The sequence below is a fragment of the Petaurus breviceps genome, unplaced genomic scaffold (assembly GCF_028583685.1).
Source record: "Petaurus breviceps papuanus isolate PSGF00001 unplaced genomic scaffold, PetGlider_PUasm1.0 171, whole genome shotgun sequence".
Lineage (NCBI taxonomy): Eukaryota > Metazoa > Chordata > Mammalia > Diprotodontia > Petauridae > Petaurus > Petaurus breviceps.
Window position 1 is genome coordinate 15,319,364 of NW_027185754.1, and position 12,192 is coordinate 15,331,555.

The 12,192-nt window shown below is 38.2% G+C and overlaps 1 protein-coding gene and 1 non-coding gene across 15 annotated transcripts in view; one reads left to right on the plus strand and one right to left on the minus strand.

The window, feature by feature from the left end:
- ZNF536 (zinc finger protein 536) overlaps nucleotides 1-12,192 on the plus strand; it is a 615,457-nt gene that overhangs the window by 306,378 nt on the left and 296,887 nt on the right. The gene's annotated exons all lie outside the window — the stretch shown is intronic.
- Nucleotides 1,069-1,171, minus strand: LOC138157328 (U6 spliceosomal RNA). Its single transcript, XR_011167364.1, has one exon. It is a non-coding gene; the product is annotated as a U6 spliceosomal RNA (small nuclear RNA).

Here is a 12,192-nt window from a genome sequence, read left to right on the forward strand (position 1 = left end):
CTGATGATTAATGATACAGATCAAACTTCTTGGTGATGTATGGTATGTTTTCAAGTCCCTTTGCCCTCCTGGCTGCCCTTCTCTGGACATACTGCATCTTGTAACTGTTCTTTCTAAAATGTGGCACCTGGAACTGTACACAATATTCCAGATGTGGTCTGATGAGGTAAGAGAATAGAACCATTACCTCCCTCATTCTGGACACTGTCCATAATGATAATAATGATAAATTATTATATGTCACAATAATATGTCATATATTATTTATTCATTATATAAAATTATATAATAAAAACATTTATATAGAGCTTACTATGTGCTAGGCACATATATTGTTGTTGAGCCATTTTTCAGCCATGTCCAACTCTTTGTGACCCCATTTGGGGTTTTCTTGGCAAAGGTCCTGGAGTGGTTCTCTTTTCTAGCTCATTTGACAGATAAAGAAACTGAAGCAAACAAGTTAAGTGACTTGCCTAGGGTAACACAGCTAGTTAAATTTCTGAAACCAAATTTGAATTCAGGTCTTCCTGACTCCAGGCCTAGGTGCCCTAGGAATATAAGTACTAAGTACTTTATAAATATTATCTCATTTGATTGTTACAATAGCCCTAGGAATTAACTACTATTATTATTCCCATTTTACAGATGAAACTAAAACAGAGTGACTTGCTCAGTTAGTGTTTGAAGTTGAATTTTAACTCATGTCTTCCTGACTTTAGGCTCAGTGCTCTATTTGCCACCTAGCTACTGAAAATTGACAGAGAGTTTTGCCTGCCACGTCATGCTGTTAAATTCATTTTGAATTTGTAGCCCTAGGAAATAACTAAGATTTTCCCCCCTTTCATTACAAGATAAGGTTCATGTTATTCTTTGTTCATACAGAGACATTCATGAGCTGGCCACTGTAGCTGCCTAGGTCCACTCTTGTATGGTCAATGAATTCCAAATGGCAGGAATCAAAATTGAAAGCTAGAATGGAAATGGGGAGACCTGGTATCTCTTTCAATACATAGGTTAGGGGTCAAGTACCTATAGATCTTGGAAATGGCATGGAAAGTAGATTTAGCAAAGTAAAAATAGAATATTTTACATTGGTATATCATCGGTGCTCAGGGGCTATGCTGATCTCTGTTTCATTCAATTTTAGCTTATGTGCTTGTAAAGTAATCACCACCCAAGTCTTTTTCCCATTATTTGTTGTCTAGGCAAATCACCCCCATCCTATACTTGTGGAATTGATTTCTAAATGCATATATAAGACTTTTCATTTATCCTTATCAAATTTATTCTTGTAAGATCCATGCTAACATTCTAGTCTGTTAAGATCCTTTTGGACACCATGCAGGTAAATTCTCTAGATTCCCTTTCATGCTCACTAATATCACCCAAATGAGAGTGGAGAATGTTAAAATTCATTTAAAATAATTGTATCCAAAGTACAATGGACTCCCTTACATGCATCTTTAATTTTTTTACATGCATCTTTTAAAAACAAAATGCCAATCTCAATAGATATTACAACTCTACTCTTGTTTCATTGAACTGACCCTTCCCTTTACAAAATGCTGAATACACAATTAAAAAATAAGGATCCTATGAATGTGGACCCTTTGTGGGGGAGGGGAAAGGGAACCAGTAAGTGTGGGAATATAACCTATACTAGGAGAGTCTGATCTGTTCACTTTGGGGCATAAACTTCTAAAATCAATGAGCTGTCTCCCCTGACACAAACACATGCACCTGGAGTTGTGGTAGACTCAGTTTTGCTCACTTGCCAATTCAGATTTTCTCTGTTCTTCCCCCATGGGGAAAATTTCTGTAGTTGAATATAATAGCCTTAAACTCTAACTCATTTGTGGAATAGGAAGACTGTGAAATGAAATGGTGATCCAAGATAGTTGTCACAGGCTATTATAAATAATAGCCTGAGACCCTTAGTACCAGGGGCTGGTTTATGTTACCAAATAACCTGGTCAGGGATTAGATTCTTCTTCTCAAGAGGTAAAGCACTATCTCCTTTGTCTGAGGACAAAAAAAAAGTCAGAGACTCTAAAATTATGCAACCGAACCCGTGTAACCCATAATTTGTAAGTTTTGAGAACAAGGATGGTAAATATGGGTAAAACTGGCTCTGTGAATAAACCTGACTCTAAGCCATTCAAATCACTGCCTATCCCATGCTAGAGAAAAGTAGTTCAGTCTTTTTCTTTTTTTTTTTAAACAATTCATCCCAATAAAAGGAGCTATGTTAGAGGAAGGTAGCCTTTTTCTTTTCTTTTTTTCTCTCCAATTTTTAAGAATAATATTTGATTTTTTTAAATTCTGAATTTACCATTCAACAGAAAAGAGAACATTTTCTCATACAAAATAAAACAGAAAATAGGATTATACGTGAAGCCACAAATCTCTATTACATATAATTTGCTCTTTTAAAATATAGAATAAATTCGACATATTACTTTCAAAGCTATCCTGCTTATCTGAATTTTCTTTTTTGCATTAGAAAAATGCTCCAGTGGTCCTCTTTTTTTCTTCCTTCCTTCTTTCCTTCCTTCTTCCTTCCTTCCTTCCTTCCTTCCTTCCTTCCTTCCTTCCTTCCTTCCTTCCTTCCTTCCTTCCTTCCTTCCTTCCTTCCTTCCTTCCTTCTTTCCTTCCTTCCTTCCTTCCTTCCTTTCCTCCTTCCTTCTCTTTATCTCTCCTTTCTTCTCCTTCCTAGACCACTTTCAGCAATAAAGAGGAAAAAACACTATACCATCGTCACAAATAAGCATAGTTAAACAAAATAAAACCCCTTTTTGTCGTGTCCATAAATGTATGTTTATTCTTCATAGAATTTGCACTATACCTCTAACGGGAGGTAAGAAAAATGTCCTTTGGAGTGATTTTTTTTTCTCCTTTTAAGTGGGAATAGTTTGTTTTATTCATTCTTTCAACCAGCCCACATTTATTAAGTGTACATTTTTTGTGTGCTTGTTGTCTGGGATGCAGAAACAAAGTCAAATGATGCTTCTCCTGAAGGGACTTACATTCTAATGCTTGACCCTGATAAAGAACGTGCTATATATCCCTTCAACCTGATGTTTAACTTAAACATCCTATTAGGCCAATATTCCTTGTTCTACCTTGTCAAATATGATGACAGATCTAGTCAGTCAAAAAGCATTCATTAGGCACCTACTATGTGCTAGGCACTATGCTAAACATTAGGTATGCAAAGAAAGGCAAATACAGTCCCTTCTCTCAAGGTAATATAGAGGAGGAGACAACTTGCAAATAACTAGGTGATAAGATGCATACAAACTGTAATGTAAATTCAAGTTAACATTAGAAAAGAAGGCATTAGCAGCTAAGGAGACTAGGAAAGACTTCCTGTAATAGGTAGGATTTGAGCTGAATTTATAAGAAGTCAGGGGAACTAAGAGGCAGCACTGAGGAGGGAGAGTGTTCTAGGCATGGAGGTAGGAAACAGAATGTCATGTGCCAGGATCAGCAAGGAACCAGTAGAGTTTTACTGTGGAGCATATGAACAGGAAGAGACCAGGTCATAAAAAATATTAAATGCCAAACAAGACTTCATATCTGATACTGGAGGAAGTAGGATGCTATTGGAATTTATTTAGGAGCGGATTGATATGATCAGACCTGCATTTTGGGAAAATCATGTAGCTATAAATAGAAGATGAATTAGAGTGAGAAGGACTTGAGGTAGGAAGGCTAATTAAAGAGAAATAACAGGGGCCTGAACTAGGGTGGTGCCTATAGAAGTGGAGAAAAGGAAATATATGTGAGAAATATAATACAGAAAGAAATCGCAAGATTTGATTACTGATTGGATATGTGAAATGAGGGAGAGAGACAGAGACAAGCTTAGAATGACACCCAAGGTTATGGGCTTGGGTGAATGGAAGGATGGTGGTACTTTTATTAGTAATAGAGTGGGGGGAGGGAATGAGTTGTTTTCAACATATTGAGTTTGAGATTCTATGGGATATCCAGTTAAGATGTCTAAAAGACAGTAATTGGTGACATAAGACTATAACTTAGAAGGAGAGACTGGGATATAAAGATCTGGGAATCATCTATATAAAAAAAGTGATAATAGGGGTGGCTAGGTGGTGCAGTGAATAGAGCACTGACCCTGGAGTCAGGAGGACCTGAGTTCAAATGCAGCCTCAGACACTTGACACAATTACTAGCCGTGTGACTTTGGGCAAATCACTTAACCCCAGTTGCCCTCCAAAAAAGCAAAAAATAAAAGTGATAATTGAATGATGGGAACTGATAAAATCATCAAAGTAGACATTATAGAAGGAAAAGAGGGCTAAGGACAGAGCCTTGGGGGACATTGATGTTATTATAACAGGGATGGATGAAGAACCAGGAAAAGAGATGGAGGAGTATACAGACATATAGAAGAACCAGGAGAGAATAGTGTCATGAAAACCTAAAGAAGAGAGAGAAACTAGGAGGAGATAGTGATCTATTTATATACTATCTATAGTGATAGTATTTAATGCTGCTAAGAAATCAAGAAGTGTGGGAGCTAAGGAAAGACCATTAGATTTTGAGATTGTTGGTAATTTAAGAGGGTGCAGTTCTAGTTGAATAATGAAGTCAGAAGCTAAAATTAAGAGGGTTAGAAGTGAGTGACAGAAGTAGGGGAGTCTAGGTGGTGCAGTGAATAGAGCACTGGCCCTGGAGTCAGGAAGACCTGAGTTCAAATATGGCCTCAGGCACTTGACACAAAAACTAGCTGTGTGACCTTGGGCAAGTCACTTAACCCCAATTGCCCTTCAAAAAGCAAACAAAAAAAAAAAAGGAGTGAGAGGAAATAAATTGGAGGTACCTCGTGTAGATGTCTTTCTCAAGGAATTTAGCCAAGAACAGGAGGTGAAATACAGGATGATAGCTAGGAAAGATTGTAGTCTCAAATGATTTTTATTTGTTTTTTTAAAGAGAAATGAGCATATTTCTTTTTTTTATTTAATTTTTTTTTTTGCTTTTTGGAGGACATTTGGGGTTAAGTGACTTGCCCAAGGTCACATGCCTAGTTTGTGTGTGTGTGTGTGTGTGTGTGTGTGTGTGTGTGTGTGTGTGTGTGAAGTATCTGAGGCCGGATTTGAACTCAGGTCCTCCTGACTTCAGGGCCAGTGCTCTATTCACTGTGCCAACTAGCTGCCCCAAAATGAGCATATTTCTGGGTTTGTTTGTTTGTTTTTCAACATGAGGGAGTTGTGATTATGTTTGCAAACAGTGAGGGTGAAGCCAGTAGGATCAACGGCATATGTTGAGAGGTTGGTGTGGGTAAGGAGATCACTTTGTCATCTGAGATGGGAGTGAAAAATGAGAGATGGGCTACAATATGTGAATGAGCTCTCAGAAAATATTATCAATTTTTTTCTAGTGAAATATTTGTCAAGGTCATCAGCCAAGAAGGTAAGGGGAAAGAAAATGCTATGGGAGGCTTGAGGAGAGATAAGATGATTTGGAACATACACTGTGGAAAGTGAGATATCAAGTTAACTAAGTAGGAGTAGAATGATTTCCTTGTTGCGGTGAGGACCCAGTCTAGATCAGATGACATAAATTCGTAGAAGACCCAATCAACCCAGTTTTGTGATTTTCTTCAGCTCCATTCAGCTCTGATCTAGAGCTAAAAGGAACCACAGAGACTATGAGGTCAAATCCCCACAATTTTTTTTAAGCAATCGGGGTTAAGTAACTTGCTCAAGGTTACACGGCCAGTTATTTCTGGATGTGGTGCTAAGTATCAGGGCCCGGATGTGATCCCAGGTCATCCCGACTCTGGGACCAGTGCTCGCTCTTACTGTGCTACCTGGCTGCCCCAAATCCCCACAATTTTCAAATGAAGAAACTGAGACCCAGAAATATTAAGTGACTTGTCCCAGGTCACACAAGTAGTCAGCAACTGAGGTAGTGTTTGAATCTAGGTCCAAGCTTTTGTTGATTGGATCAGCCATACTATTCTGTCCTCTGCTTTTCTTTTGGGCTGAAAATGTGCAGCTCTTCTTTCCTTGCCTGATTATATATCACAACTTCTAGATATCTGACTTTGTGGAGATTGAGTTCTCTGCCACACCTGTATTTTTTTTGGAGGGCTATTACATCATTGGAAGTTGAAGGTGAGCTTCTTTTTAGTTTCTTCAGCTAAGACTTTGGAGCTAAGAGAAATGCCTCTTAATTTCACCAGTGTTCAATTTGTGGGTGGATGAGTGGGTAGTAATGTAAATCTCTGCACTTTGTTGTGAAGATTAATTAATTTGTTTATAAAGTGCTATGAGGTTTATAATGAGAAAGGTCAAACTATTGTTGATTTTATTCATTTGTTCCAAATTACCATCATCTCCCAACTTTTTTCTTTAAATTGGGCTACCTCATTAGCAAAAATCAAAGGGCAGATGAAAAAGTTAGTTTTATGATATAGTCAGACTAGAGTGCAAGTGGGAAAATAATTGAGGAAGAAAGTAGAAAGGAAAGATCTTGCTCACCTATGTGATAATAGAAAGTAAGTGCCACGAGAACATGGATCCTGTCCTTTCTCAACTTTCTCTTTCCTCCAATACTTAGCACAAGTGCTATGTACACAGTAGGTACTTAATAAATATTCATTGATTGATTTTCAATAATATGGGGCCACAGACCCTGAAGAGGCCTGTAGAAATGTATCAGGGGATCTGTGAAGTTGTATGAGGGGAAAAATACATCCTTTTTCCAATATGATCGATTCCCTTTGTAGTCCCCTGTATTTTATGCATTTAAGAAAAAGGAGAGGGGGAGAGGAAAAAATAAGCATTTATTAAACACCTACTATATGCCAGACATTGTGCTACTTACTTTATAAATATTATCTCACTTTGATCCTTACAGCATCCCAGTAAGATAGGTGCTATTATCAAGTGTATCTTACAGTTGAAGAAATGAGGTAGACAAATGTTAGAGACTTGCCCAGGGCTACACAGCTAGTAAGCTTCTTTTTTTGCTTTTTTTGGGGGGGAGGGGGGAAAGCATGGCAATTGGGGTTAAGTGACTTGCCCAAGGTCACACAGTAAGTATCAAGTATCTGAGGCTGGATTTGAACTCAGGTCCTCCTGACTCCAGGGCCTGTCCTTTATTCACTGCGCCACCTAGCTGTCCCTGCTAGCTAGTAAGTTTCTGAGGCTATATTTGAACTTGGGTCTTCCTGACTCCAGGTGCAGGGCTCTATCCACTGAGGTGTCAGCTGCCATAGCTTTACCACCTACAAAAAGGGTCCATGACATGATGAAGGGAATATATGCTCCTTGAAAGCTGGGGAAGTTTTCATTTCCGGAAGTCTTTGAATCCGAAGTGCCTAGTACATAGTACGTAGTGTAGCACATAGTAGACACTTTGTCGTTGTAGTGGTGATGTTTCGATCACCTCCAAAGCTGAATAACCCCATTTGGGATTTTCTTGGCAAAGATACTGCATTTGTCATTTCCTCCTCCACCTCATTTTGCAGATAAAGAAATTGAAGAAAACAGGGTAAAGTGACTTGCCCAGGGTCACACAGACAGTAAGTTTCTGAGGCTGGATTTGAACTCAGGAAGATGAGTCTTCCTGACTCCTGATCCCTCACTCTATCATTAAGTAGATATTTAATAAATGCTTTTTGAATTGAATTTGTTCATTGATACATATTATCCATAGATATGTGTGCTTTAATGGTTGGCAAAGTCAATGTATCCTCTTCACTGTATGCCTAAATCCCTGCACCCTTCAAGCAGTTCTTTCGTACATCTCATGATGACTGATGTCAACCTCTATTGTTTATTAAAAAAAAAAACAAAAAAGAAAAACAAAAGTCAGACCTGAAGAGAGAAGAGCAAATCAGTCCCCAGTGCAGTAATAAAACTTTCTTTTCCACAATGACAAGCCCATCCCCTCCCCTTCTTTCAACCCTTCTCACCCCCAGATAATTCTTAACTAACTTGGATAGTCCAGCAATTAGAACTTTGGCATACAATCTTACTTCTTCGACTTCTATAATTGGTGGACTCTAATTATATGAATCAATTTCAATTTCTATAAATCAGATGATTTAGAGAGAAAGCCGTTCAATTTCCTTTTCAATTGCATGGTTTCAGCAGCAATAAAACTCTCAGGTTAAAATATTGGGATGCAGCTTGCTTCAAAAATATATCCCATCTCACTTAAGGCTAGCATTAGGAGCCTGGGCTACTCTTAGCCTGCCTGCCAATTGAAGGTGGTACTGATCATCCTTTCTACCATGAGGGGGCATTCCAACCCCTTTGTCTCCACTCACATTTATAGGAGCACTCTCTCTCAATCTCTGTCTTTCTCTGTCTCTCTCTCTTTATAGGAGCATTCACTCTCTCAATCTCTCTCTCTTTATAGGAGCATTCTCTCTCAATCTCTCTGTCTCTCTGTCTCTCTCTGTCTCTCTGTCTCTCTCTGTCTCTCTGTCTCTCTGTCTCTCTCTCTCTCTCTCTCTCTCTCTCTCTCTCTCTCTCTCTCTCTTTCTCTCTCTCTCTCTCTCTCTCTCTCTCTCTCTCTCTCTCTCTCTCTCTCTCTCTCTCTCTCTCTCTCTCTCTCTCTCTCTCTCTCTCTCTCTCTCTCTCTCTCTCTCTCTCTCTCTCTCTCTCTCACACACACACACACACACACACACACACACACACACGCACTCCTTCCTACTCAGGATTAATTCGACTAGTCCTGTCTGATCTTTAGCAGACAGATCCAGCTTGGGCACAAATATAATGGCACAGCACTGTTCAACATGCTCATTTGGTGCTTACTTTTCTTATTAACTCCACCAGGATTTAGTATGACAATGGACACCAAAGGTTTTTGCAGATATATGCAGCTCAGAAATTTGGATCAGAGCCTCTGATGGACTCCCATAAACTCTTCTTCATAAAAGGGCAGGTCGCATATTGTTTCAATATGGCACCATTCTTGAATTGAACTTCAAACTATGACCGGGATATGGGTAGTTTGATTTGATATTCCCTTTCCTCACCCTAACAGCTCTTTCATGTAATCTATTTGTGCTAATCTACTCTGTGGAATGTCTCAGTATTAATAATAGTTTCATATTAAAAAAATAAAACCTTAATACTTTTATCTAAGAATCTTTGTAGACTTTGGCCAGTGTTGACTTATATAAATACCTTTAAGAAGCAGGTAAGTTTCATTGTCTGTCTTCTTGAAAGAGGAGGAATGAAGGAGGAAGAGGGGAAGCACAGAAGAAGAGGTCAAGTGAAATGTATAATATGTACCCAGAGTCAGGGCAGAGTTAAGAAGAGAATTCAGCTCTGAGAGTGCTCAACTCTCCCATCATACTCCTTCCCCACTTTAGAGAAGATAAGTGGCTAGGGTTCATGTTTGTTGCTAATGTGGTTTTTAGCAAGATGTCTCCTTTTTGTCAGAGATCGGCTTATTGCTTTTATAGTACTCTTAAATTCAGCTTATATTGAATTATTATTGTTCTTCATTTTATACATTACTTCCAGTTCCAGCAGCATTAGAGTCTCATTAAATGCTCGGGCTGCTAACTGAGGTTTCTTGACAAATATATCATGGAAAGTTAGGGCTGCACACTTCTCACTCGGGTATTAGCAGAGACCACACCCATTATGCAATTGACTAGACCTTGTATTGGGCTTCATAGAACCATATAAAGATGAAGTTCTAATGAAGTACGTAAGGAAAGAGCAAGAAATGCTGTCCGGTAGTCTTCCTGGGCCTTGACTCCCTCACCCCCAATGCTAGATAGGACATAGTCTGTGATTAAGAGTTGCTCAATTAAATAGTGGCAGAGACACTGTAGTAAAATAGGATTAAAAATGACATTAGTAGTATATAGCTCTGAAGCTAAAAGGTCCTTCAAAGGTCGTCTTATCCAACCCCCTTATTTTAATGCTGAAAAAACTGAGGATCAGGGAAGTCAGTGGCTTGCTTTAGGTCATGCAGGTAGTGAGATGTAAATTAGGATTTTAATCTGTGCCCTCAAATCAGACTCAGTGTCTCTCCCCTCCCCCATCTCCCTAATCATGTGGTGTTAATTATTAATTTATATATATATATAGATCATCTTCCCAGCTAGACTTCAAGCACTTTAAGGTATGGAATCTTCATAGCACTTAGTGCACTACTAGCACATTGTATAGACTCAGTAAATTCTTTTTGATTGACTGAATGAAAATTGATTTGAAATTATATAAATCTGGTCTTAGATACTTACCAGCTCTATGACCCTGGGCAAGTCACTTAACCCTGTTTGCCTCAGTTCCTTATCTGTAAAATGAACTGGAGAAGGAAATGGCAAACCACTCTAGCATCTCTGCCAAGAAAGCCCCAAATGGGGTCACAAAGAGTTGGACATGAATGAAATGACCCAACAACATACAGTTATCATCATATTTTAAATGACTTATACTTAAATATATTGTTCATGTTAATCTTTTGAATTCCATACTAATTGGGCTTTGGGATTTTAAGTTTCTTGATCTTTAAAAAAGAAGTCATTTTTCTAAAAAAAAAAAATCACATTTCAAAAATGGAGTCTATAAAGTTGGCTTAAATTCCTGACAAAATTCTAGATTGTATTTTTAGATTTTATTTTTCAGTTAACAAGCATTCATTTTCTCTCCTCACCCCACAATTTAAAAGAAAAACAAGAGTTTTATATGTGTAGTCAAGCAAAACAAATTCCCATGTTGTCTATATACAAAAATGTATCTCATTCTTCATTTTGAATCTATCACCTCTCTATAAAGAAATGAGTAGGATCCTTTAGAAAAGAAACTATTGATCACAAAGGACTGGATGGTTTCATCTAAGAACATATGGTTCCAGGCTAATGTTATTTTCTTTTTTGATAAGGTTAATTGGATAGGTAAATCAGGAGAAAACTGCAGATATCATTTACCTAGATTTTTAGCAAAGTTACTTCAATCCTCATATGGCTTGCATTGGAGGTCCTTAGTTGAAAGGCTGTCCACATGCCTGAGTAATTAGATGTGCTGCTTGGCCTCTAAGGGCAGGACCTAGGAAAAGTGTGTCTAAGCCGAAAAGGGACAAAGTTAGTCTTGAAGTAAGGCAAAACTTCCTAACACTACAGCAGAGTCAAAGGGCTATACTTGAGGACCTAGAGGGCCACATGTGGCCTTGAGGTCACAGGTTCCCCACCCCTGCTCCAAAGTAGAATGAAGTTCCTCCTCAGGTCCTGGGATCCCTCTCTCTTGAGATTTCAAGGAAAGATACCTTTTGGTCATATTGTAGAAAGGATTCTTATACAGGAATTGCTTGGATTTCATTGAAGTTTCTTCCAAAGCTGAGATTCTTTGATCTTGAACTCAAGCATTTATTGCCTGCCAGGAGTTCTTGTTGTAGACAGCATGGTTCATTCCCATCTCTCTCCACTTTACCAACATGGGACCCTTAGACAGTGGCCAGGTGGACTAATTTTATAAACCAAATTAACCAGATATTTGAGTTGCTTGACTGGTTTTTGAAGTTACTTTCTATACACCATCTTTACATTTTCCTCTTTCTTTAGGGCCATCCCAAGACTAAATGACTATGACTAGAGACAACAAAGTTTATAAAAAATGTAAGCAGATCCAGTGATATATAATCCTTTTTTTAAAAAAACTTATACCATATTCTCAAAGTATATATGATTTAAAGCCGCTCTTCTTGGGATGATCTAGAACTTGAGGGGGAGCCGGCAGTCTCAAGGTTACAGATTCCTCACACCTGATCTAGAATCACAATTGATTTTCATCTTCTAACAATTTGCTAGGCTTGCTTTGTAATCTTGATTAAATTTAAAATTTTGATACTGGAACTTCTCCTATAGACAACAACAATGGGTATTTCCTTCTCTCCAACTCGTGTTCTTCCCATAAACTGAAATAAGGCAGCAATTGTAATCCAAAGGGCATGATCCCTTAAGCATATCCTGAGGCTCCCTAAGTTTATGGTACATTCCGTCAGAGCAGAACATCAGGAAATGTCAAGAATTTGGTATTGGCTCCCTAAAATGTTTTTAATCAGGATAAGAAAAGGATTTTTTATTTTAAGTTGTAGAATTTAGATTTGGAAGATGAAATGTGAAACTTGGTAATAATGAAGACTTTGTTTGTAAGGCTTACCAACCCAGTGACTAATGGACAAGCCATG